We start from the raw sequence: 27,779 nt of genomic DNA on the forward strand, positions 1-27,779 counted from the left end.
ATTCCCCAAATAATTTCCATCATTTTTATTGTTTTACTGGGCAGATATATTGCTCTGTGTAAAGGGAAAAAAGAGAGCGCTCGATTTTCAAAGGGAAAGAAGCATAGAGGATAAGGTTCACAGCTACAAAAATACATATGATTCATTTTAAAATGGAGCCTTAAAGACAGTGGTCTGGTCAACCATCAGCATCTTCCATTGCCAAGAAGAAAATATCCTCCCATATGAACCATATCTTCCATTTTTTATCTTATTCATTTTACTTAGTATCATATCAATCATATCATGAGCACTTTCCCAAATTATTAAATGCTCCTAGAAAAATCTCATTATTCATGGCTCTATCATCATTTAAAAAATTTTGCTTATTACTCATTGAACAGACTATTTTTAATTTTTCTAAACAATTGACTAATAAGTCCTTATAAATAAAATTGCTCAGGAGATATATGTACATACATTTTTGTCAAGCAACTGTCTTTAAATCTTTAAAGAAAGTTTTATTTTAATGTAAAAAAATTTAATCTTAACTTTAAAAAGTTTTTTAAAAAGAAACCATTCTTTATGTAGAAGTAGATTAAATATATGCCTACATAATATAAAATTGATTATATAGACAAGCATTTTTTGTCTGGGGGGGGGAGGGTTGGAGAGGGTCAAGATTTTAAAATCCCAGTAAGAACAAACAGATACTATGTCTACTTGGATTTTCAGATGCCTTATTTCCAGAACTATTCATTAATATCTCATTAAGTTAGATTTATATACTCAACAAATCTGAAATAGTCAATCTAATTTACTATTTAAATGTTGATATTTTATATTTTTTTCTACACAAATATTTGGGGTTAAAAAGGAAACCAAGAGCTATGTTGGGAAAAACTTTGATGCCCGACCCTAAGAAAGTGTTACTCTTCATGAAGAAATAATAAATGTTTGAGGTGGCAGATATCCCAGTTACCCAGATTTGATCATTTCATATTGTATCCTTGTATCAAATATCACATGTACTCCATAAATTAATAAATAAGTTTAATTAAATTAATAAAAAATTTAAAAATTGGAAGTTTCATTCTTTTTGAGAGAATTATGTATTTAATGTTGTGCACTGAAAATGAGTTCCCAAAGTGAAGGCTGCTAAAGACATATGTCTATAATCTCAAAATAATAGGTGAAAACCTGAAGATATAAAGGGTTATGTTCGAAGATAGAGTTAAACATATGGTGTCTGCTTTGAAATTCTGTTTCTATATTTGGGCATGATCTTTTTCATAGATATGCAAGCATAGTCTCTTTTTCTTTTACTGTCTGTTTACACATGTCATAGTTGCAACTTCCTAGTGAAGAAAAATTTTTCCAGTTTTAAAAATTTGCAAGTATGAAAATAAAATTGTCACAGTGTGAAACTGGATTTTCAATGTAAAGCTGTTAAAACAAGAAAAAACATACAGTTTAAGGCAGATATTTCAAAATTCTACTATTTTCCTTGAACCAAATTTCACCTTTTTTCCCTCCATTGTTGCTTAAATAATTTTTAAATGCATTCGGATAACAACTTGCAAAAGTGAAATGTTATACCCACACATCAAAAAGGCATTCCTTCAATAGGACAATGTTTGTGTTCTGCGTTAGAAAGAACAAAACTCCTTTAAGGGAGAACTCTCCCTACTTAAACAATAAAGGCAAGAAAATGTTACATGCCCTTAGGGTTTTCCTTTCACTATCTTTACCGAAGGAAGACATACAAAGAGAAATTATCTAAACTTCCTTCTAGAAGGCAGTGACCATAGTGAAGATTTTTTTTTTTTTTTTTTTTTTTAAATAGTATTCAGGTCAGATCCTAGTGCAGGTGGGTGTTTTCCAAACAGAATCTGCCTGGTGGAATGAGAATCACTGTGGAAGTCAGATTCTCCTGCTTTCCATCTGTGGATGTCTGTCATTTGGGGACAATGACCAGCACTGTATTTTCTTAACCCAATATGGACAGGGTATGTGTTTGGATTGTATTGTGTGACATCCCTTTCTCTATCGAACAGGCCCAAGAGGGGAGGGGGTGGGGTCTGACTTTTTAAGGATGGTTCTAATGCGTTCAGCTGTTATCACACTTTGCTGATTGTAATCACTCGTTTTATGGTTTCTTTTCCAGCTGCTCCAAAAATTCATTGCAATGTCCTCTAGGTTTATTTTTAATATCCCATAATTCAAAGATCTAAGAAAGAAGAGTTGAAATAGAAATCCATGTGCTGATTCTCTCCCATTTTTTTTTTTTTCTTCTCTCGGGGAGGAAGGGATTTAGGATTTGGACACATTCCTCAAAATCCTCTCTGGAGAAATGTGTTCTTTTCTGTAGGGAAGGAGCCAGCTTGGAGCACATTCACAGGCTTATTCAATTGATAGAGGAGTTGGGAACCAATCCTATGTAAATATACAACATATTTTAAATTCAAAAAATTAATTCTTTCTTCAGAGCATTTATGTTTAAAATGTTTCCTTTTGGAGTGGTAGCAAAACAGTAGTACTCTATTGGCATTTTAGGATTTCCAGATTCCCTGAATAAAGTATTTGCTCTAAACTCTGTTGTCCTAAATTTATCTAGTAAGAATGTATTGCTCTTTAAACTGCAGAACACTTTCATGCATGGGAAAACTAAAAGGCAAGGGGATCCCCCTATGTGCTGTCTCTGAAAATATCTTGACTTACGTTTTAAAATCAACTTATTTCAGGGGAAGTAGACCTTATCAGTTTTCTTTGTTTTCCCCATTCATTTAGTCCTTTGAAGAGCTAGATCTGAGAAATGAATCAGCTAGAATTATAGGTTGCCATTTCTTCATTTTCCACTACATAGCAGCGGCTCCTTTCAGTCATTTTTAAGTCCTATAAAAGCCCATATGGGGAAGAGGGGGAGGGGACTGCCTGTAAATCATAAGGACCCAGTTTCTTGATTTCAGTGAAGGGTAGTTTTACTGTCCGCTGTCACCACAGCTGTCAGCAGGATGCCTTAAACATCCTAATTGTCACTAGGGATCAGATTGTTCCTTAACTAATTGTTTAGATCAGCTAATCTACATCCATCATCTGCAAAGGGCAGGCAGCCCCAGGCATCCTGTAATTTAGATAAAACTCCTTTTCTGGGTCTAAACACATTGTTTGGGTGACCAAGGGTCAGGTACCAAAAAGCCTACCTAGGAGTGGAACAAGAGTGGAGATTGTATACTGAGGACCGGGTGAGCCTCCAGGCTTACCAGCCCAGACCACCTGCATGTGTCCCACTTAAACAACTGTGAAGCAGTAGAAGATTCCATGTCATTGATCGCAATATGCCAAGAGCCCAAACAGAGCAGACGGCCAAGATCACTGCCTGAGTCAGCTTTTGTGTTTGCACTCATATGGGTTTTGAGGTACTCATTATGACACAAATGTGCTGGATATTTTTGAGCTATTGCAAGGTTTTCTTGGGTTAAACTTCTAAAAACACATCAGCAGCAGTGATGTAGTATAAATTATATATGCAACACACACATTTCATGTGGAATGCAGTCTCCCTTCTAAGAACCTCTGTTTTAATAAGCTTTCTAAAACAATTGGTGAATTTGTTATTTTAGACTGTGGGGTAGTTTTCTTGCATTCATCTGCTCATTCTTCCATTCAATAAAAATTTATTTCAAACTCTCATAAGCTTGGCAAGAAGGTTTTCGTGCCTCAGGAATGTAATTCGTTTAGAAACAAGCCATCCCCTTACATTCATATCGTTCTTATCTCAAAATGCTTTCAAAATGACTAACGAATCGATTTAAAAGTAAAAGAATAAAAATAAATAAAAGCAAGCAGGCCTTGAACTGAACAGAAGTGAATAGGGGTAGAAAGACAAATGTATGATAAATGATAAACAAACAAACAAATACAGCCTTCCCAAAAGTGAAATTCAACCATTCATTAAGATAATTTAAGAAAAGGGGTTTGGGACTTTTAAAAAACAGAACTTTGGAAAACCCTCCACACTTATCTCACTCATTCAGATTTAGTGTAAATCCTATTAATTTTGCAGTAAAGAACCCTACTAATTTTGTTTAGGCTGGCCTTCCCCTCACTTACTTTAGTTTTTCTTTTAATATAATAGTATACCTATTAATACTTTATACAAGTACAGTGCTATGAAATGGTATTCTGGAAAAATAATAAAAGAACAATTGTTAAATCGTAACCAGCATTTACTGTGGTTTACCTATTTAGCAGGTCTTATTGTAAGCATTTTACATATATTAATTCATTTAATTATCACAACCCTATGATGTAGGTAATTTTATTATCCCCACTTTGTGGGGAAATTGATTCGCAGAGAGGTTAATTTACACAAGATCACAGATTGTGCTGGTGAGATAGCAGAGAATAGCAGGCAAACTTGGGAAAACCTTTTAGAGGAATCAGATTCTGAAATGAGAATTAAAGGCTGGCAGGAGTGGGGATTTGTTGTCCCACAGAGGCAGATAGACAAGGAGCACAGACTTTAGATGCTGGCAGTTTCCGTAAAATTGGATTGGAAAGAAAACGGGCCCAGCCTGGGGCAGAAGAGGAATGAGAGCCATAGGGGTGATAGGGACGCCAGGGCAGCTACATAGCTGGCTATGGTCCAGCTTCTGACACTCAGAAATTTCATTTTGTCACTTTCACCTATTACAGCGACTAAAAGAACTTAGCAAATCTCTAGACTTCTTTTCTTCCCTGCCCCTGACTGCCATCATTTTTTACAGAATTTTCTTTTCTAGTTACAAAAGTAGTATGTATTTATTGTAGAAAATACAAAAAACATAAAACACACACATGCCCAGAGGAAAAGAGAAAATTAAAACATTTTTCATTCTACCTCCCAGAGATAATAACTTGCAGCATTTTCCATGTATAATTTCAGACATAAAATAAGAAAATTGACTTAAATCTACATAGAATTTTGTCATTTCCTTCCCCTCCCCACAGCTTAGCTTGATGTAGTAAATATTTTTCATGTTTTTATATCACTGTTTTACTAATTTCATTAAATTAAATTAATTTATTTAACAGATCTGCTGCTGATAGTAGGTGGTTTCTTTCTCTTGTGTGAGATTATTTTCTTATAATTTCATGCAAACTCACTCATTAAATCATAATTTATTAACACATTAAATGATTTTTACATTGCTAAATGCTCTCCGTAGATGTACTATTTTATCCCTGTGGCAGCATAGAATGAAAAAGCCATTTCTCCACATCACACCGTAGAGGTACAGAAGTTTCTGACTTTTGACTTAGGAGCTTTCTCTGAAAGGCAAAGCTGTAACTCAGAGCAAACCCTAGTTACCTCTGAGTGCCACCAACAGGTGGCGATGGCTGCTACCAGGATGGAGGCATTTGACACTACGAATTAAAGTGGTCTTCTAGAAGTTAACCTTTACAAGGGAGAAATTTTATAAGTACAAATGGTATTTCTTGTTTGAATTTCGGTTTGGTTATTAAAAACACTGAATGGTTTTTTTGCATTTTCATCTGTGTGCTGCTTTTGCAAATTGTCTTCTCACTTATTTTGCCCAGTCTCTTTATACTGGGGTGTTCATCATTTTCATATTATTTATAAATTATCTTTATGGTCAGCACATGATGAGTACTATTTCAGGTTTTCGTTTGTCTTTTAATTCATAGTTTTTAAAAACTTGAATAAGGAAGTTATACAGAAGTTTGAAATGTTTATATAGCCATTTCTATTTTATTCCTTAAGATTTGTTTGTTTGCATGCTTAAAAGGGCTCTCTTTACCTCAAAATCAGAAAAATATTCTTCTGCCTTTTCTTTTTTTTTAAGTACTTAAGTTTTTGATACATCTGGTATTTATTTCAGTTTACGGTACGGGGGAGAAAATCAACATAATTTTTTTTTTCCAAAGAGATAACTGTTTCTGTACCATTTTAAATAATCCCACCTTTCTGTAAAGATTAGAGATATTACCTTAGCCTATAATAAAGCCTTATACCCACTGAAGCCTATTTCAGACCTTTCCATTCTATCCCACTGGAATATATTTAACTACTAGAGCCACCTGTTTCTGCAATATACACCTTAATATATTGTAGGGCTGGTCTACCTCAACATTTTTTCTATTTTGTTTTTACTCTTTTAAAATGTTGCATTGGATTTGATTTTCAAATTACTATGTTAACACACGTGTCTTACAACAAATTAAACAGCAGAGCATGGTGTATATATCAAGTTAGTAACTTCTCTCTCTCCTTCTAGTCCCATCACCAAGGCTTATAGTGTGGTGAATGCATTTTTACACTTTTCTCTGTGCTCTTATGAGCAAATAATAATAATAAATCATAGTAAGGAGAATATTTTTTACCATTGAAACTAAAAACAATTTTTTCACTTATAAAAGTATTTAAAACACATAAAACAAGGCAACATTTACTCTTTTTTCTCATCTTCTAGTATGGTGGTGGCCCCTCCACTGTTGCACCGTTGCTCTCTGAGCCAGTATTACTATCACTGGTTCCTTTCTCTGTCATACTGCTGACCCTCTCCTGCCCGCTCTCCTTGTGTTCAGGAGTAGACTTGCCTTCTTCACCATTCTGTTGGCTCTGCCGTTTCTTCAAGGTGTGTCTCCTCTGTCTCCATTGGAATGTTCTCATTGTGTTTCTTTTCCTTGCCTTTGTTGGCCACTTGCTCTTCCTCAGGAACGATGCTGCTCTCATTGCACTAAGCTTGCTCTGCCGCCTCCTTCTCCCTTTCCTCCTGCCTTTTGTGGGTCTGTTCCTCTGCCTGTGCAATCTCAGCTGCAATTTTCTCCAGATCCACTTCTACCTTCAGACCGTACAACCCTTTAAGTTCATTGTTAAATGAATCTGTGCTTTCCAGGAATTTCGCCTTCTCCTGGTGTCGTTCCTCTTTTGGAAGAAGTTCAACTTTTACTTTTCGCTGTTGAACCATTAAGGACTGGATCTATCATTTGAGGACCTGCATTCTAGCTGTTGTGACAACTGACTGAACCTCTGATACCACACTCTCACTAAGGATTTCACTGATGAGGCAGTGGTTTCTCTGGAAACGAACGGTGGCTGTACGCTTCGTTGAAAAGCCATCATAATCATCTGATCTTTAGCAGAGAAGGCTCATGTAAGGTTCTCCAAACAGTGAGACTGTTTGGGTCGACTTTCCTCCCCTAAAGCAGCTTCTGCAAGACTTTTTGCATTTATGTAAGCAAGGTACATGGGGAAATTATGATGGGCGTCCATAGATTCATTGTACTCTATCTTTTCTACTTCGTATTCGTTTAAATATTGTTTCTCTTCATTAGCGAGGTCTTGCCACATGCCACCAATAATCTTGCCAATTTCCCACAACTATAGGTCAGGGTTGGAAGCCTTTACTTGGTCCCAGACCTTTCTTCTCTACCTCCTGTAGGGCATCAGCGGCTTATCTTGTGGCTTGGGGGTTTTGGAATCCTAATACTGGAGGATGCCCTGACCCAGCTGTTGGTGCCTGGGTTCCCTCCCAGCCTGTAGTTGTTGTAGGCAAGATGATGGTATGGATTGTATCTTGCAAACCCTGGTGGGCTGGGTATTTGTGTTGTAGAAGCCGGGGTGGGAGATGGGGCATAAGATGGTCTTTTTGGCATTTTGGAAGATTAAGTTCTCAGTTTCTTAAGAATGAATCTGAGACACCGTGGGTAGAAAAAGTGCTCGCAGCTCTGGCTTCACTTTTCTTTGTCCCATGCACACCCCCAGTAATGAGAATATTTATCGAGTGCAAGACATTGTTCTAAGAACCCTACCTGAATGACTTCCTTTACTTTTTATAATAAACATATGAAGTAGATATTATTGTCATCATCAATATGCAGATAAGCAAACTGAATCACTGGTAGTCTAAATAACCTACTCATGTCACATACTGTAGTAAGTTGTGGGACCCAGATTAAGTTCAAGAAGGCAGGTTTCAGAGCCTGAGCTTTGGAATGTGTCTGCTTATCTATCAAATGTTTTTGATGGACATTTAGGTTGTCCTTATTTCTTGACCACCCCCCAACAATGCTGCTAGTAGCATTTCTGTATACAAATTCTTTCATACTGGTAATTTTATTTCTGGCATATAGTTTCTCAGAAATGATATTGCTGGATCTTAGGGCACGTGATTTTATTTAATAGACACGATGAGATTAGTTTTCACAATGGATACACTAATGATTACTCACACATATGAAACGTTCTCACAAATCCTCTTTTTGCTCTTTCTTCCATATTGAAGCCCCAACATGTGCCCAGTGTTATTCTCAGCACTGGGATGTGAAGGTGGTCACAGCAGATGTGGGTCCTGCTCTTGAGGGGCCACAGCTTTCACTCACACCAGATATCATTCTCTTTCTCCATTCCTCAGAAGCACCACAAGCAAACACAACAGAGAGCACCCCACAGGGAACAACTTAAAGATGAACACAAAATGACTAACTATTTTCGTAACCCGCCCTGTCCTTCCACGCCACTACCTACACAATCCTCCCTTCACACAGACCATTCTCTCTCCTGAGTCAGTCCTCTGCCATATTTCCAGGACCTCTGATCTTACAAATCTCCAGGAAGGACTTTCCAAATGAAGGATGATTTACCTTTCTGTTTCCTGTCTTTCCTCTCAGTCCCCACCCAGGGAACCTCCTCTGACCAACAATAAGAACATCAGCAAGTATAGACCATGGCCTGCCTTGCCTTGCCCTTCATTACTCCCTCTCCCCTCCCTCCCTCCCTCCCTCCCTCCCTCCCTCCCTCCCTTCCTTCCTTCCTTCCTTCCTTCCTTCCTTCCTTCCTTCCTTCCTTCCTTCCTTCCTTCCTTGTTTCTTCCCTTCTTCCCTCCCTCCCACTCTCCCTCCATTCTTCATTCTCTTCTTTTTTCTCCCTCTCTCCCCCTTTCTTCCTCCCTCTCACCCTCCCTCCCTTCTTCCCTTCTAAACTGAAAGAGCACTTCTTACCAATGGTCATACTGAATATCTTCTAGTGATTCAGTTCAAGCAGCGATTTTTAAAGTTTTTTTTTCTTCTCATTATATCAATTTGTATTGCCCAAGATTGTATTATAAGCTGGCACAGACTGGGATATGAAATGAGATCTCCTGATGCTTGTTCAGCTTCGTAATCTCAGAGTATCATATTTACTCTGACTTGGCTAATGGTCTTATTAACTAACGAAAACTAGTATATACTGTTCTTTTAACACAACAGAAAATGAATAGATTTTAGTTTTCCTTTCAAAGAATATGTAGATAAAGCCATTTTGCTGTACTTAATTTGGTGTGGGGGAGGGGTGTTGAGGGTAGGGAAGCTTCTTTTCCATTAAGAATAGCCTGTCTATATAGACTGTACACATCCTCTAAGGCCCAGATCAAAGATCACTGTTTCTTTTTTTTTATCTTTTATTTTATGTTCAGGGGTACATGTGCAGGTTTGTCACATAGGTAAGCTTGTCTCATGTGGGTATGTTGCACAGATTATTTCATCACCTAGGTATTAAGCCTAGTGCTCATTAGTTATTTTTCCTGATCCTCTCCCTCCTGCTACCCTCCATCCTCCAATAGGTCCCTGTGTGTGTTGTTCTCTTTTATGTGCCCATGTGTTCTCATCATTTAGCTCCAACTTATAAGTGAGAACATGTGGTATTTGGTTTTCTGTTCCTGCATTAGTTTGCTAAGGATTATGGTCTCCAGGTACACTCATGTCTCTGCAAAGATATGATCTTGTTCCTTTAATGGCTGCATAGTATTCCATGCTGTATATGTATCACAGGTTTGTTTTTTTTTTTTTTTTTTTTTAATCCAGTCTGTCACTGATGGCCATTTAGATTGATTCCATGTCTTTGCTGTTGTGAATAAATGACTCATCCTATTCTATGGAATGACTCTCTATTCTTCCATTTCTATGAAGCCTTTTATTCCTCCTTTAGTTCAGTTGTTTGGCCTCCTGCAGGCCTATCTCTCATAATTCCTTCTTTTATTTTGGTTCTTGCCACAAAGTGTAAATTATCTTTTGATTTATCTCTCTCCCTCCTCCCAGCTATCTGAGGGCGGGAACATTTCTCAATCATCTTTGAACCCTAGAACCTACAATACAACAAATGTTTTTTCTGAGTGAATGGTGGATGGATGCATAGATTAATGCCTATTATTTTCCCTAACCACCCCATAAAGCTAACTTTGTCGATATTAAAATGGAACAGCTACAATTAAATTCTGTATGTTTGTTTATTACATCACTTCAAAGCATAAGGAATGTGCTAAAATAAATTAGTGCACTTAATAAGCTAGCCAGCCGCACATCTTTTCACTGTCCTATCAACAGGAAAATCCATTATGTCCATCCCACCTGAGATATTATATCCCTGTATCATTGGTTCAGACAGTATGATTCAGTTGAGACTTCTCAGTGCTTTTGTTAGTGAGGAGGCTTCTCCAGGCACTGCTGATTTGAAGGGACAAACCTTGAAAGAAATTGGACTAAGTCTTGCAAAAAATAATGGATAGTCTTGAAAAAAAATATTTACCCGGAGAATGACTTTTCTCTGCCATACAATGCAAGGAAGTAAGTGTACTGTAATCTCAGCACTTGCAGTATTTTCATCACGTATGATATTTCTACTTGTTTCATCTCCTCTTTATCCTCAGAGAGACAGTGCTGCTTAGTGTTTAAGACTGAGAATTTACAAGTGTCCAGGACTGCTGGGTTTACATCCCAGCTTATTATCTTGGGAAAGACATTTTACCCAACTGGCTAAGTTGCACAATTTCAGGGAGTTCCCTTCACAAAGAACACAACATAGGATGATGCACGTAGAGCATTGTAGACCACTTAAACTTAGCAAGTAGCATTCATTAAATAAGCAAATGTTAACACTATTGTCTTCCTAGCACCCCTATTAGTAGACATTTTTAGCATCGTCTCAAAGATGGATATATTATGTTGCAAAGAGGTTAAGTGTCTTGTTCACAGTTAAACAGAAGTCAGAAATGGGCTGCTGACTTCCCAATCTCCAGACTCCTAGGCTGAGGCATTTATTTCCACCTTAATTATTATTAGCACCCCCCTCTCCAACAATGTGTGACATGTTTTATTTTATTGTTGTTTTCGTTTGTTCATTTTCAATTTTCCCAGATATGGTTTTAAAAACTGGGCATGGGATAGGAATTTGCAATGACCCATACCAAAATAAAATCAGCTGCTACTACCACAGCAAAATACTAATTTGGGATCCTGTTGCTGGTTACTACTATATTCAATATTAAACTGTCCTAGCTCCCAGTTACCAACCTCACCCCCTTCCACATACCTTGCTCAATGCCTTATGGTGTCACTAGATTATAAGTCCCTTGAGGACAGGGATTGTGCCTTATTCATCTTTGAATCCCACCCAAGGATTTACACAGTGTTTCATATATAGTAGATGCTCAATAATGTTTGCTATATAAAATAAATAGCTTATTATCTTTAAAAAAATCTACAATTCCATTATTTCCTGCTCTCAATTTAAGGATAGAGTCTGTCTGACTCTATAAAGTGGGCATTTCCATGATAAGGTAGTATTTGCGGATCAAACCAGAACTCAGGACTAAGCAACTCAATCAAAACCGCTCAACTATATGGAAACTGAACAACCCACTCCTGAATAACTACTGGGTACATAACAAAATGAAGGCAGAAATAAAGATGTTCTTTCAAACCAATGAGAACAAAGATACAACATACCAGAATCTCTGGGACACATTTAAAGCAGTGTGTAGAGGGAAATTTATAGCACTAAATGCCCACAAGAGAAAGCAGGAAAGATCTAAAATTGACACTCTAACATCACAATGAAAAGAACTAGAGAAGCAAGAGCAAACACATTCAAAAGCTAGCAGAAGGCAAGAAATAACTAAGATCAGAGAAGAACTGAAGGAGATAGAGACACAAAAAACCCTCTAAAAAAACCAATGAATCCAGGAGCTGGTTTTTTGAAAAGATCAACAAAGTTGATAGACTGCTAGCAAGACTAACAAAGAAGAAAAGAGAGAAGAACCAAATAGACACAATAAAAAACGATAAAGGGGATATCACCACTGACCCCATGGAAATACAAACTACCATCAGAGAATACTATAAACACCTCTATGCAATAAAACTAGAAAACCTAGAAGAAATGGATAATTTCCTGGACACTTACACTCTCCCAAGACTAAACCAGGAAGAAGCTGAATCCCTGAATAGACCAATAGCAGGCTCTGAAATTGAGGCAATAATTAATAGCCTACCAACCAAAAACAGTCCAGGACCAGATGGATTCACAGACAAATTCTACCAGAGGTACAAGGAGGAGTTGGTACCATTCCTTCTGAAACTATTCCAATCAACAGAAAAACAGAGAATCCTCCCTAACTCATTTTATGAGGTCAACATCATCCTGATACCAAAGCCTGACAGAGATATAACAATAAAAGGGAATTTTAGACCAATATCCCTGATGAACATCAATGCAAAAATCCTCAATAAAACACTGGCAAACCGAATCCAGCAGCACATCAAAAAGCTTATCCACCATGGTCAAGTGGGTTTCTTCCCTGGGATGCAAGGCTGGTTCAACATATGCAAATCAATAAACGTAATCCAGCATATAAACAGAACCAAAGACAAAAACCACATGATTATCTCAATAGATGCAGAAAAGGCCTTTGACAAAATTCAACAGCCCTTCATGCTAAAAACGCTCAATAAATTTGGTATTGATGGAACGTATCTCAAAATAATAAGAGCTATTTATGACAAACCCACAGCCAATATCATACGAAATGGGCAAAAACTGGAAGCATTCCCTTTGAAAACTGGCACAAGACAGGGATGCCCTCTCTCACCACTCCTATTCAACATAGTGTTGGAAGTTCTGGCTAGGGCAATCAGGCAAGAGGAAGAAATCAAGGGTATTCAGTTAGGAAAAGAAGAAATCAAATTGTCCCTGTTTGCAGATGACATGATTGTATATTTAGAAAAACCCCATTGTCTCAGCCCAAAATCTCTTTAAGCTGATAAGCAAGTTCAGCAAAGTCTTAGGATACAAAATCAATGTGCAAAAATCACAAGCATTCTTATACACCAGTAACAGACAAACAGAGAGCCAAATCAGGAATGAACTTCCATTCACAATTGCTTCAAAGAGAATAAAATACCTAGGAATCCAACTTACAAGGGATGTAAAGGACCTCTTCAAGGAGAACTACAAACCACTGCTCAGTGAAATAAAAGAGGACACAAACAAATGGAAGAACATACCATGCTCATGAATAGGAAGAATCAATATTGTGAAAATGGCCATACTGCCCAAGGTAATTTATAGATTCAATGCCATTCCCATTAAGCTACCAATGACTTTCTTCACAGAATTGGAAAAAACTGCTTTAAAGTTCATATGGAACCAAAAAAGACCCTGCATTGCCAAGACAATTCTAAGCCAAAGGAACAAAGCTGGAGGCATCACGCTACCTGACTTCAAACTACACTACAAGGCTACAGTAACCAAAACAGCATCATACTGGTACCAAAACAGAGATATAGACCAATGGAACAGAACAGAGCCCTCAGAAATAATACCACACATCTACAGCCATCTGATCTTTGACAAACCTGACAAAAACAAGAAATGGGGAAAGGATTCCCTATTTAATAAAGGGTGCTGGGAAAATTGGCTAGCCATAAGTAGAAAGCTGAAACTGGATCCTTTCCTTACTCCTTATACGAAAATTAATTCAAGATGGATTAGAGACTTAAATGTTAGACCTAAAACCAGAAAAACCCTAGAAGAAATCCTAGGCAATACCATTCAGGACATAGGCAAGGGCAAAGACTTCATGTCTAAAACACCAAAAACAATGGCAACAAAAGCCAAAATTGACCAATGGGATCTAATTAAACTAAAGAGCTCCTGCACAGCAAAATAAACTACCATCAGAGTGAACAGGCAACCTACAGAATGGGAGAAAATTTTTGCAATCTACTCATCTGACAAAGGACTAATATCCAGAACCTATAAAGCACTCAATCAAATTTACAAGAAAAAAACATACAACCCCATCAAAAAGTGGGCAAAGGATATGAGCAGACACTTCTCAAAAGAAGACATTCATACAGCCAGCAGACACATGAAAAAATGCCCATCATCACTCACCATCAGAGAAATGCATATCAAAACCACAATGAGATACCATCTCACACCAGTTAGAATGGCAATCATTAAAAAATCAGGAAACAACACATGCTGCAGAAGATGTGGAGAAATAGGAACACTTTTACACTGGTATAGAAATACCATTTGAAGCAGCCATCCCACTACTGGGGATATACCCAAAGGATTGTAAGTCATGCTGCTATAAAGACACATGCACATGTATGTTTATTGTGGCACTATTCACAATAGCAAAGACTTGGAATCAACCCAAATGTCCACCAGTGACAGACTGGATTAAGAAAATGTGGCACATATACACCATGGAATACTGTGCAATATTGAAAAAGGATGAGTTCGTGTCCTTTGTAGGGACATGGATGCAGCTGGAAACCATCATTCTCAGCAAATATCGTAAGAACAGAAAACCAAACACCGCATGTTCTCACTCATAGGTGGGAACTGAACAATGAGATCCCTTGGATACAGGAAGGGGATCATCACACACCAGTTCCTATTGTGGGGAGGGGCAGGGGTAAGGGATAGCATTAGGAGATATACCTAATGTAAATGACGAGTTAATGGATGCAGCACACCAACATGGCACATGTATACATATGTAACAAACCTGCACATTATGCACATGTACCCTAGAACTTAAAGTATAATAAAATAAACAAATAAATAAAGTTTTATCTTCCAACGTTAAAAAAAGAGGCAAAATAAATCTTATATTTGAAATTAAAAATTCTTATCCTTCTTAAGAATATTATGCATACATTAAAATGCCCAAATGCATTGAGTTATTTATGATAGTTGCTTTTATGAATGCATTTATGACTACAAAAGGTTTGCATGTTTCCTCTTTTTATATCAATGTGTTGCCCATGCAAGTCAGTAGACATTATCTTTAGGCAGTCATTGATTCTTGCAATTTCTCTTTAATGCTAAATCCTACAAGCTGTTGGGAATAAATAATCATGCCTATTTCTTGGCATGAAAGTGTCAATTTCACCAAACATTCAATTTTACTTCTACTAATAGCAGATTTTCTTTGTGAGCAGAAAGGTAGCTTCACTGTCTTCTCAACTTCAGCTGCATCCCAGCTGTGTTTATTAAACAGAGATTTTGTATTGTCTGGCCTTTTGTTTTCTGTTCTATCATTTTTCCCATCTGGCTTTCCCCATATATCCTAGAGAACATATCCATATTTTTACTGACAGTAGTGTGTGTGTGTTTGTGTGTGAGTGTGTGTGTGTATACACTACACACACACACACAGATATATATGTATGTATGTATCTTTCCCTGGTGATAGCAGTTAACATTCCTTTAAAAGCTTACATTTCACCTCCGTTCCTCTGTTCACATCTCAACTATGTGAAATTGGGTGATTTAAAACAATTCTAGCAGTTTCTCACTCAAATATAATTTCTTATGACTTGTGAGGGTTTTGAATTCTTGGCAACCATTTTCTATGCCACTAAGAGTCCCTGTAAAGGAAGGATTGTTAAGAATTACAAGCACAGAGGCAGTGCCTTAAAGAACAAAGAAGATGTATTTTACTTCAAGAAGAATAAAATGGATGTTCACAGTCACTTGCCAAGATTTTCCTCTTTTCCCAGGTGGAAATAGGATGGCAGTGGAGAAAATATACCCCAACATTTGAGGAGAAATGCAGCCCAGGAGTTTTCCTGGGTTGGGCATTCTTTTCTTTAGAAATGCAAAGATACTCATTTCCTAATTTTTCTGCCACTGTCATTAATGTTTGGAATCCTACTTTCTTTTAAGTTTCTCCAGTTGGGAGGATAAATCACATTCTTTCTTTGTATATCATCCTGAAAGTCAAGTTTAGTCAAAGCTAAAGAAAGAACTTTGATTCATTTGTGCAAGCAAGATAGGTTTACACAAAATATTTCATGGAATTTAAAAATTATTGGTTTATCTCTCATTTTTCAGAATTATACAATCTTTCTTTAAAAGTTGTTGCATAGAAAATGACCATGTGTTTGTGAAAAGTTATATGAACAAATGTATTCCAAAAAATAACTATTAATTCTAAATTTAATCATATAATTTGTTTTTATTCTTACATTTGCAAATCACATAAAATAGTAGTGGTCCTTAGTATAGTGTAGTGGTTAAGAGACTGAAAGCAGACAGTCTAGGTTCAAATCCTAGTCCTGCCACTTTTTAGTTGCTTCGTTTTGGACAAATTACTCAACCTTTCTGTGTCTCATGTTCCCTTTCTGAAAAAGAGGCTACTAACAGTCCCTCCCCTACAGGGTTGATTTAAGGATTAAATCAGTTAACCCAGGTTAATATCTTAGAACAATGGCTTACACAGAGTAATTTTCTGTCATTGTACGTTGCTATTAGTAGTCATTGGTAGTTACACTTATAGCATTTATCAATCTGGTTGCATGGATTATATAGGTCAAGGGTTAATATATATGTATATATGTACATATGTGTGTGTATGTATGTGTGTATATATATGTATATATCCGGCAAAAGAAAATGTCTTTTCTGATCCAAGATGCATTTACTGAATACCAACTATGTGTTCATCACTGTGAGACAGAGAGACAAGTAACTATTTTATTTAGAAATTAAAACAAGCTTTAGGTAGTTATAGATTTCCTAAATAATAATAAATAAGGAAATAAAAATCCAAGAAGCAGAGCAAATGATAAAAATGGGCCTTTGTACACTTCTTAAAAGAAGATATTTATGTGGCCAAGAAACATGTAAAAAAGCTCATCATCACTGATCATTAGAGAAATGCAAATCAAAACCACAATGAGATACCATCTCACACCAGTTAGAATGGCGATCATTAAAAAGTGAGGAAACAACAGATGTTGGAGAGGATGTGGAAAAATAGGAACGCTTTTACACTATTGTTGGGAGTGTCAATTAGTTCAATCATTGTGGAAGACAGTGTGGAGATTCCTCAAGGATCCAGAACTAGTAATACCATTTGACCCAGTAATCCCATTACTGGGTATATACCCAAGGGATTATGAATCATTCTGCTATAAAGACACAAAGACACAATGTCAAAAGAAGACATTCATACAGCCAACAGACACATGAAAAAATGCCCATCATCACTCGCCATCATTAAAAAATCAGGAAATGTTTATTGTGTTTATTGTGGCACTATTTACAATAGCAAAGACTTGGAACCAACCCAAATGCCCATCAATGATAGACTAGATAAAGCAAATGTGGCACATATACACCATGGAATACTATGCAGCCATAAAAAATAATGAGTTCATGTCCTTTGCAGGGACATGGATGAAGCCAGAAGCCATCATTCTCAGCAAACTAACACAGGAACAGAAAACCAAACACCACTTGTTCTTACTCATAAGTGAGAGTTGAATAATGAGAACACATGGACACAGGGAGGGGAGCATCACACGCCACGGCCTGTCAGGGGTGGGGGCCAAGGGGAGGGAGAGCATTAGGACAAATACCTAATGCATGTGGGGCTTAAAACATAGATGATGGGTTGACAGGTGCAACAAACTACCATGGCACACATATAGCTATGTAACAAACCTGCACATTCTGCACACGTATCCCCAAACTTAAAGTAAAATAAAAAAAGGAAAAAAATGTGTCTTTGTAGTCCAAAAACAAGAAAGCAACTAAATTTTCCTGAAGAGTGAAAGAAATGAAACAAATATTGTGCTCATAACACTGTCATTGGTTAGGCTAACAATATGAGCAAAAGCAGCACTTTAATTGGTAATAGGAGAGGTGAGCTATTTTCAAGAAAGGCAAAAAGGCAAAGAAATGGAAAAATATTCAGCAGAGAATTTTTTTTTGGGGGGGAAAAAGGACTCTGGAGATGGAGAGCTTCATTTGGACAGCCTTCGTTGGCTTGAGTTTAGAACTCTGCCTGCCATCTTTGACATATTTCAGTTTTAACTGTCAGCCCTAAGCACTGACCCTCTTGGTAGAGGATGCTCCCTGACTCACCCATGCCTGTCTTTTAAGGAGGGCGACATCCCTAATGGAGTAGAAGCAGGGCTGCTAGTAGGTGGGCTTGCTAATAGAAACTACTGTTTAGTGAGCAGAGTAGCAGAAAGCCAGCAGCAAAGAGAAGAGAAAGCAGCTTCCTTGGTTATAGAGAAGCACTGTGGGGTCCCATTTCAGGTTTCCATTTGTTCATCTCTTTGTACCATATCATTCGCATTTGTTGAGCCTCAGTTTTCTCATATGTAAGATGTATATATTTAATCAAGAATCCTAAACTATTCAGCATTCCCATTTCTGAAAATCTATCTTTAGAAAACCAATTATCACATCAATGGCTGGTCTCTAGTCACTAAGGAAAGTCTAAGTATCTTCTGTTCATTTATGATAGAAATAATAATTGAATGCTGGCTGGCTCCCAAGAATGTTACCAGAACTCTCAGTGGAGAAAAGAAAGCTTAGTTTATTGCTAACCATGTTAGGATAGCACTATCTAAGGCTCACTAGCATCTCAAAGAGGAGACGGAGTTTCCCTCTGTCACCCAGGCTGGAGTGCAGTGGCACGACATCAGCCCACTGCAATCTCCACCTCCCGGGTTCAAGCAATTCTCCTAACTTAGCCCACTGAGTAGCTGGGATTACAGGCGCCCGTCATGATGCCTGGCTAATTTTTGTATTTTTAGTAGAGACGGTGTTTTGCCGTGTTGGCCAGGCTGGTCTCAAACTCTGACCTCAAGTGATCCACCCACCTCAGCCTCCCAAAGTGCTGGGATTACAGGTGTGAGACACTGCGCCTGGCCAAAGTTGAAATCTTTATAAACTTTTTGAAGTCAGATTTAAGATGAAGCTTTCAGTGTGGGAGGTGGAGGTTTGTTAGTAGTGGATATGGATTATAATATGGGCTTGGTGGATAAAGCAAGGAGAGGATTTTGAACCAAGAGGTTCAAACTGACAATTTGCCAGTCTTCCAGAGGTTTCTTACTGGAGCTATCATCATAGGCCCTTGATTCAATACCTACCTCTTCCTCTCAATGGCTGACCTGATTTTCTACTGTACTGGGACCAGGTCATCACTAGGCATATGTTCTTTAAATATTTTTTTCTTCAACAGAAAGTCCTTAATTTCATCTATTCTTTCCTCTGCTCTTAGAGAAAAAATGCATTCCTCCTTTTAAAACCTTATCTATACTATAGTCTTATTCTTGTCCTCATAGCCATTCATCTATTACTTATCAATTTTTATCATTCATCTATTACTTATCAGATATCAAGTAATAGCCATTCATCTATTTTTTTATCAGTTTTTCCTCACATGCTAACCATCTCACTTCTCACTGATTCCTTTCCCTTGGCCCTCAAACATAATTATGCACCTTTAAACACAAAATAATATCTACTAGGTCTGTGGGCTTCTAGCCATGGTTTCCTGTTCTTTCTCTTATGTATGGGTTTTTATCCCTTGCTTCCTTGACAACTCCTGACAGACCAGAAAAAAGCAGTCTCTCTTGACTCCCAAATCCCTCTGAACATATCATCCTCTCACTCCTCATTTCTTCTGTTCTCTACCAAGACCATACAAAATATAGCAAATGCTGCTTGTCTCCACTTTCTCATTCCCATTTACTTTTCGTTTCATTGTAATCTAGCTGCCTTGGAAAGGCTACAAATGATTTTCTAAGTGCCAATTTCAAGGGATAGTTTAAATTCCTAATCTTTGTGACATTTGATACTGGTGATTACTCCCTTTTCATTGAAAAGCACATTTCTTTAGCTTCTGACATTACCCCCTCTTAGTTCTGACTTCTAAAATCTCTTTCTCTCTCAGATTGATTCTTCCTCCCACATCTGTTCTTTAACTGTTACTGTTGTTTGAACTTTTGTCCTTGTTTCCTTTTATCATACTATCTGGTCCCAGAGTAACTTCATCCCTAGGCATGACTTCCATTATCTTGTATCCGTGAATAATCCCCTAAATCTAAAGTTTCAAGCATGGCCCTCTCCTTAGTTTCTAACACTGAAAAACTCAGTTATCTTGGATCTAAAGTGTTATTTCCAAAATGAATTTATTATCTTTTTAATGAAAGCTCTTCCTTCTCTTCTATCCTTGACTGTATTAAGGGAATCTTATCCATTTTGTCCAGTGTTTTCCCAGCTTCCCAGATGATAAGTACCACCCCAGCCCTTGTTATATAATCAGACTACCAGACCTCTTGCCTGGAAAATCTGATGTGTTTGTCTGCAGTGGGAAGTCTGGGAAGCACTAATGGGACTGAGCATCATTCTTGTTCTCTCCATTTATGTCACTCCTCCCTCACCCATTTTGTTACTGGGATATGCCCATTGTTGTGTGTCTGTTGAGAAACTGTCAAACCACACCATTCTTCTCCATCCCCACTGTTACTGCTTTAGTTTTGACCTTCATGAACAGTTTAGTGCCTTCAGTTTAATCCCCTATAATCCCATCCCCCACCAGCCTCTGGGATGCTTATCTTATATTTCTCCCTGGGTAGGAGCCTTCAAGGAATCCCTAGTTCATGAAGGGTGAAGTCCAAGTCTTTAGTCAAGTACCTCAATGGTTACTCTCTGCTTATTCTCCAAACCCGAACATCCTTATTTTCATTTCACTAAACGTCCATAAGTTCTTTATCAGCCATATTCATTCTCACCCATGTTTCCTCTTCCTGAAACACAATCCTCATGCTAGCTTCTTTCTATTGTCAAAGCAGTTGTCCTTGAGACCCAATTCAAATACATTAAAACATGGTTATTTGGAATACAGTAAGTACACAGTGATTTTTGTCTGACAATTCCTCATGGAATTTCTTCATTAGTTTAATACTGGATGCAACTTTTTGTGCTCTTGCCAAGAGAGTGGTATTTCACTGAAGAAATATAGATAATTGTAGCTCAAATTTTAGCCTCAGATAGGTTTGAGGTCAATTCCCATTATTTCCATTCAATGACTCTATGATTTTGGGAAAGCTCTTTAAACTGCCTAAGCCTCAAGTTCTCATCTGTAAACATAGAGATGAAAATAGTGAGATTAAATATCATAGCGGAAGAAAGAAATGTGTTGAGCCCAGTTCCTGCCACAATTGGGGCTCCAGAATTTTCATATATGGTGATAATTTATAGCCCATATCAGAACTCTTTTGAGAATGAAAGAAGATGATATTAATAAGTTTTCCAGGAGACAGTTGTAAACCAAGACTACCCCACGACAAAGGACAGATGGTTACCTTATAAATAGAAGGGACTTTGGGTTCATACTTTGTTTGGAAGAGGGATGGTGGCTAAAGGGCTTCAAGTTGTGTTGGCACTTCTACTATTTTTACCTATACTTTATGTTTTGGGGTGGGGTTTGGGCGAACGAAAGACTCACTTTGTACCATTTTTCTTGGCATATGGTAGGTAGCACAATATCCTCAGTCTTTATAGTGATTGATCTAGGAACTTGCCTTGGCCATGCCTGTTTCTATTTTCACTTTAAGCCTATACTTTGAGGTCCTGCCTCAGACTTTAGCCTTTCCACTCTCTTAGTCTCTCTGGGTTGGACATTGAGCTGCGGGCTTTTTTGTAGGGGATATCTGTTGTTCTTTGGGGACTGGAAATGAGGCCTCACCTACTCTGTCTTCTGGGGTGAGACATCTCGCTGAGGCTGTTTCTCAGTTTTTCAGTCTTCACTAAGCAAGGGAGGGTCCATTCTGCATGTCTGGTTGCTAGGGCTTCCTCTCACCTAGCAGGTAGATGTTCTGGGGCTAGTGACGAAGTGACTTAACCCCCTGCAATTTTCCATGGTATTCACAAATGATGGAAATTTGTCGCACTCTCCTGGAACTTTCTAATACCAGGGAGCATTCATGCCATCATTCATAGCCCAACATCACACCTATGCTGGCTCAATGGCTTACCAATTGTGGGAAGATAAATTGCAAGTCCTCAGCCTAGTCATTCTCAATCTTGTTTTGAGAGGGCAAGACATATAGGGGAAGTGGGAGGATCCTTGTTTCTCCCTCTCACTCCCTTACTCTGTATTAGGGAACCTCCTCACATGCTGTCACAAAGCCTTTTGCTTCCCCACAACCCATCCCCCATGTGATTTCAAGTAACTATGCCTTTTCTTTTTTTCTCTTTAAAAAGTTATTTTATCCCATGAACTATTCTCTTGGATGCCTTTTCTTGTCTGTCTCACTCACCAAACTCTAAGCTTCATGAAGGCAAAATGTATTTCTTATTTTTCTTTTCACTTCCAGAATGTGGCACAATGACTGGCATCTATGGATTCTCAAAAGATGTTTAAATGGATGACTAATTATTACATGCAGAAAGCTCCGAGGAATGTTATGCTTTTGGTCATACCTCAAAGCAGCACTCTGATGATATATAGCTCATATCCTGTAATCTGGGATATATAGATGAAAAGTCTAAGTTGACTTTGACCTTTATTTATTTTTGTCTCTAAGCCACTTTTGCTTCTGAGCTTCATATGGAGAGAAGTCCAGTTCAGCACACTTGCCAACCAGAGACTCTTAAGAACAGCGTCAGGGCAGCCAGACCTTGAGGCTTCTCACCTGCCTTGAGAGGGAAGCCCTCCTGTAGCAAACAGCAGAGGCCCTTCTTTTCTGGTATGACCTGCAACTCTAGAGACTCAAGAGAATTCATGACACTGCCCAAGGAGATGACTGACATAGCTGGAGAGTGACTTGGGCTCAGCAAACCCACTTATGAAATGATATTTTGGCTTTTATTTGGAATGATCCTATTTTCATTACAATTGTTTGTCACATTGTCCATCACTGCAAATTACCAAGACTGGGTGCAAATCAGAAGTTTCATAAATACACGCTAAATGACCCATGCATGTCTTGACCCTTCTTTTCCTTATACATATGCATATTTAGTGCATAAACACCATATGACACTCTATTTTCAATCATTCTTTATGTCTACTCACCAATGAAAAATGTATCCATTTTATATTGTTCTCCAGTTACCAAACTAGGTGCTAGAGAATTTCAGATTCATCGAGTGCAGTCACAGACCTCAGAGAACAAATAGTTCTGGTGGGAGGGGGCAGAGAAATGAACAGAATGAATAATGAAATAGAAATAATTGATTCCAGATGATGGAATCAAGGAGTTCAAGGCTGCCATGGGCCAAGATCGTACCCCTACACTCCAGCCTGGGCAACAGAGCAAGACCTTACCAAACAAAAAAAAAAAAAAGAAAGAAAGAAAGAAAGAAAAGAAAAGAAAAACAAAGGTCAAAAGATGTACCACAAAGCACAGGAGAAGGATGGAGGAACCAATCCACTTGGAGGGTAAACGGTGGTGGTAGAGATATTAGGGAAGACTTACTGGCAAAAGGACACTGAACTGAAGCTTTCAAATGAACAGGAATTAGGAGGAGGGTGCTTGGAAAAGGGAAGAACATTTCAGGCAGGAGGACAGCATGAGAAAATCCATAGGAAAAGCACGGCATTGTGTTTAAAGGAATGGGAAGTGATTGAGCATTGCTAGAGCCTCTTGTTCCAGCTAGAGAAGGGAAGGGGTAAAGCTAAGGAGCAGGGCAGGGTCAGACACAGTCCTCTCTGTGTTGGGGAGTCCTTTAAGAATGACTTTCCGTTTTGCAAAGAATGGTTTGCAAAAATGGAGCACTGTATCTGAGAGGAGAGGGATGGAATAGGGAAACACAAGCTTGCTTAGATGAAGAGGTGAAAGGAGAGTGACAGCTGATTCCTACATGTCCAGTCCTGGTGACAGGTTAACTGGTGTGAGAGTGAAATAGCACAATGGTTAAAAGCATGACCTCTGGAACCAGGCAGCTCGAATTCAAATCTCAGCTTTGCCACTGCTAACTGTCTGCCTTAGGGAAGGTTACTTAACTTCTGTGCCATTGTTTCTTCATAGGATGGTGATAATAATAATATGTACTTCTTTTTTTTTTTTTTTTTTGAGACGGAGTCTCGCTCTGTCACCCAGGCTGGAGTGCAGTGGCACGATCTCAGCTCACTGCAAGCTCCGCCTCCCGGGTTTACGCCATTCTTCTGCCTCAGCCTCCCAAGTAGCTGGGACTACAGGCGCCGCCACCTCGCCCGGCTAGTTTTTTGTATTTTTGTAGAGACGGGGTTTCACCCTGTTAGCCAGGATGGTCTCGATCTCCTGACCTCGTGATCCGCCCGTCTTGGCCTCCCAAAGTGCTGGGATTACAGGCTTGAGCCACCGCGTCCGGCCATAATAATAATATGTACTTCTTAAGATTGCTGTGAGGATCCAATGAGTAAATATATGGAAACTGCGTTGAATCATGCCTGATATATAGAAAGTACTATAGAATTATTTACCACTTCTATTACAGGAAATGTTCTTTGAAAGGGGAAGAAGTTGAATTCAGTTTTAGATATGTTAATATTGAGAATCTGCGTGACAATATCCAGTAGGTATTTGGTTGGATATGTTCATCCAGAGTTCCAGGGAAAGGTCTTGACTAGAGATGTAGATATTTTGTTAATTCTAGCATATAAATAAGTCTGATTAAAATCATGAGAGTGGATATAATCCCTCAGGGAACAAGAGGAGAGTGAGGAGAGTAGGCCAAGGATGGAACAGAGAGTTCTCCAAGATTCCTTACTATCCCTTGGGAATGTTTGGAAATGGGTAGACATCATAATCATTAAGAAAGCCTGCTTCTCATCTCCTGCTTTAAATGTTATTTTTCTTTCTAGAACAATTAGTGATCTTACAGTGGCTATTTACAAACCTGAATTTTGTTATTGGAAGGATTTCAATAAGAGAAACTAGCAGATAAAGAAAATGCAATCTTGAAATACATGATATAGGTAGAGTTGGAGAAGCAATCCTAGCAGGTTAACCAGGAAGTGAGAAAGCCAGCTCTTGAAAATGAAGAAGCAGAAACTCAGGGGGAATGACAATAAAGGGACTAGAATCACTCTAGGAGGCACCTGCTGGCTGTGGGGAGAGGTCAGAACCATGAGCGAAGTCAGGAGAGTTTGAAGTGCAACTGGAGTCAGTGGGGAGACTCAGGTTAACAACACAACACTACGGTGACTAGGTTTTCTCAACCAAGGCTGGGACACAGTATGACACCGGGCAAATGTTTAAAATCACAACTGCGGTCAAAATCTAGGAAAGATGCTGGCCATTCCCTTCCTGGAATATGCAGTGCCTTGAACTACCTTCAGGTATTCTGAAAAAAGGCAAAGCTACCATAGGTGGCATGTTACAGACAAGTTATAAGCAGGAGACCAGGGAAAGAAGTGACAGGTGGGAGAAGCTGGCATTTCAGTTGTGTTTAACAATAAGCAAGTGAGTTGACTTGGGGCTGCATCTAATCTTCCCTCCCTAGAACCCTTACCTTCAGTGGTCCAGTGGCATGTCCTGGGGTCCTTATCCCTTCAGGAGTAATTTTGAGCAGTGGAACTGGAGAGAGAGCACAAATTTATTTTTCTTATAAACAGAAATTCTCGCTGTGTGCTGTCAATATAGCTCTTTTACTAAGCACTAAATCCACCAGGAAAACATTAGTTCAAGCTTGAATTCCAATATGATAGCTTGGAAAAAAATGGGGATGGGTAACTCAGGCCCCAAATAAAACAGACCAAACTCTAAGCAGCCCCAGTGATTATGTGTGTATTTACATCTATGCTTCTGAGGAGGTAAGTAATCCATACACTTCCTGCAGCTGGCGACTTCATGTTATAGCATTAGGAAAAGAAATAGCATTTTGCTATGGGGCAGTTATAAAATAAAATGAACTCTTCTTCCTCCACAAATGTTCTACTGTTGGCCAATCAGTCCCATATCTCTCTCTCTGTCTCTCTCTCTCTTTCACACACACACACACACACACACTCACAATTGCAGTCACTTAAATTTTAAAGTCTTTTTGAATGGGAAAGTGAGTAACTCAAGTACTTTTTATCAAGTTTTCTGCCACTAAAATGCTTGAAGCTAGCAAAGGTGAAGGGAAGAGATGACTCAAATCATCCAGGGCTTCGTTAAGCTATAGCTTGCTGAGGACAGTTTCTTTTGGGTCTACCTTCACCAAAGAAATGCCAGTTTCTTTTTCGCCAACATATCTAAAGAAACCAATAGTAACCTTTGATGTGTCTCCCTGGGCTCTTGAACAAGCATTTAAGTGAGAGCTTCTTAATCGGTAAATGTTCAGATCTGAGTATGTCACCTGGGCCAACTGAGGCCTCCATGCCTTGGTAGCACAATTCTTTGCAAATAAACAAAGCTTTGAGTTCCTGGAGAAAAATGCAGCTTACACAGCACTTAGGAACACTCAAAAGGCCTCTGTTCCCTCTCCATACTAATGTGGTTTCACAAGAAGACCAAGATTATTTTATTGCCCCAGGATGCCAGGAAATTTTCATTTGGCTTCCTCAGATCTTTGGGATAAAAGTGGGACAGTAAGGAAAAGAATTCCCTTTGCTGTCTTAGATTTCTGTTCTCCAAGAAAATATGTTTTTTAAGATCAGATATTCTCGTTTATTTTTAGCTTTGGTAACTGTATTATTTTACATCCCCCAGTTTCATTTCTTTTTTCAATGGAATATCTCCCCCTCTACTTCTTCCTGTTTTGGATCATTTCATGGGATTCTACTTTTGGCTAAAATACAGGTAGTATCTTGCACACATCATAGGCTTATTGACTTCATGTTCCCTCAACTTAATGGAAATGAAGAACCCAAGTATTTCCTACTTAGAAGCTATAATGACAACTAAAAACTAACAAAATAAATATACTTTCTAGTACACCCTTAAACAGTACATACTAGAAGTTTGTGAGGTGTGAGCTGTAAGAATAAGGTTGAATTTGTCCACTGGATAGCTTATAAACAAGTGCTTCTCTGACCACCCTTCATAACGTTGCACTCTCCCTGCCTCCGTCACCTTTCCTCTTCTTAAATTTCCTCAGAGCATGCAACACTTAACATAGTATTTGCTTATTTATTTCTCTGTCTCTAACCACTAGAATGGAATTTACATAAAATTAAGGGTTGGATTTTATTTCTGCTGTATTTCTGGCACTCATGAACTATATGACAAATGAATGAATTTGTGTTTTTGAAGAAACTAAATGCTGACTTTAAACCTTAAACCAGTTTCAAAAACTCTATTATTCCATTTCTTAAGCCCTCATCTTAAATAATTCTGGCTCGGATTTGTAATAAAATATTTAATCAATTCTAGAAGCAATGAGAAAGAAGAAACAAACCTGTAACCTTACTCTTATTACTGAAGTGAGGGAAAGGAATCTCTTTCTCCCTCTTTCACAGAGAGCTCTAGTGTTCAGATTCTCACACACATGGACTAGGTTCTCTGTATTTTCATATCCTGGCACCGGGTGCTTAGCTTTGTTTCCCAAGTTTTCTTGTAATTCTGCAAGAATATCTGGCTTGAGAAATTTATCTATTAAATGGTCTTCCAAAATATATCAACATTTGGCAAAAAACAGGAAAGAAAAAATATAACTTGCCACTTTGAATTCATTTGGGAAGGAAATGGGGTGTAAATAATAAATCACAATAAAATTAACATATATGTACATGTTTCATATATATGTT

General features: G+C 38.2%; 1 pseudogene; it reads right to left on the reverse strand.

Annotated features, from left to right (window-relative positions):
• Nucleotides 1-6,431: 6,431 nt before the first annotated feature.
• Nucleotides 6,432-7,687, reverse strand: LOC112623789 (annotated as a pseudogene).
• Between the last annotated feature and the right edge of the window lie 20,092 nt (nucleotides 7,688-27,779).

The sequence above is a fragment of the Theropithecus gelada genome, chromosome 4 (assembly GCF_003255815.1).
Source record: "Theropithecus gelada isolate Dixy chromosome 4, Tgel_1.0, whole genome shotgun sequence".
Classification (NCBI taxonomy): domain Eukaryota; kingdom Metazoa; phylum Chordata; class Mammalia; order Primates; family Cercopithecidae; genus Theropithecus; species Theropithecus gelada.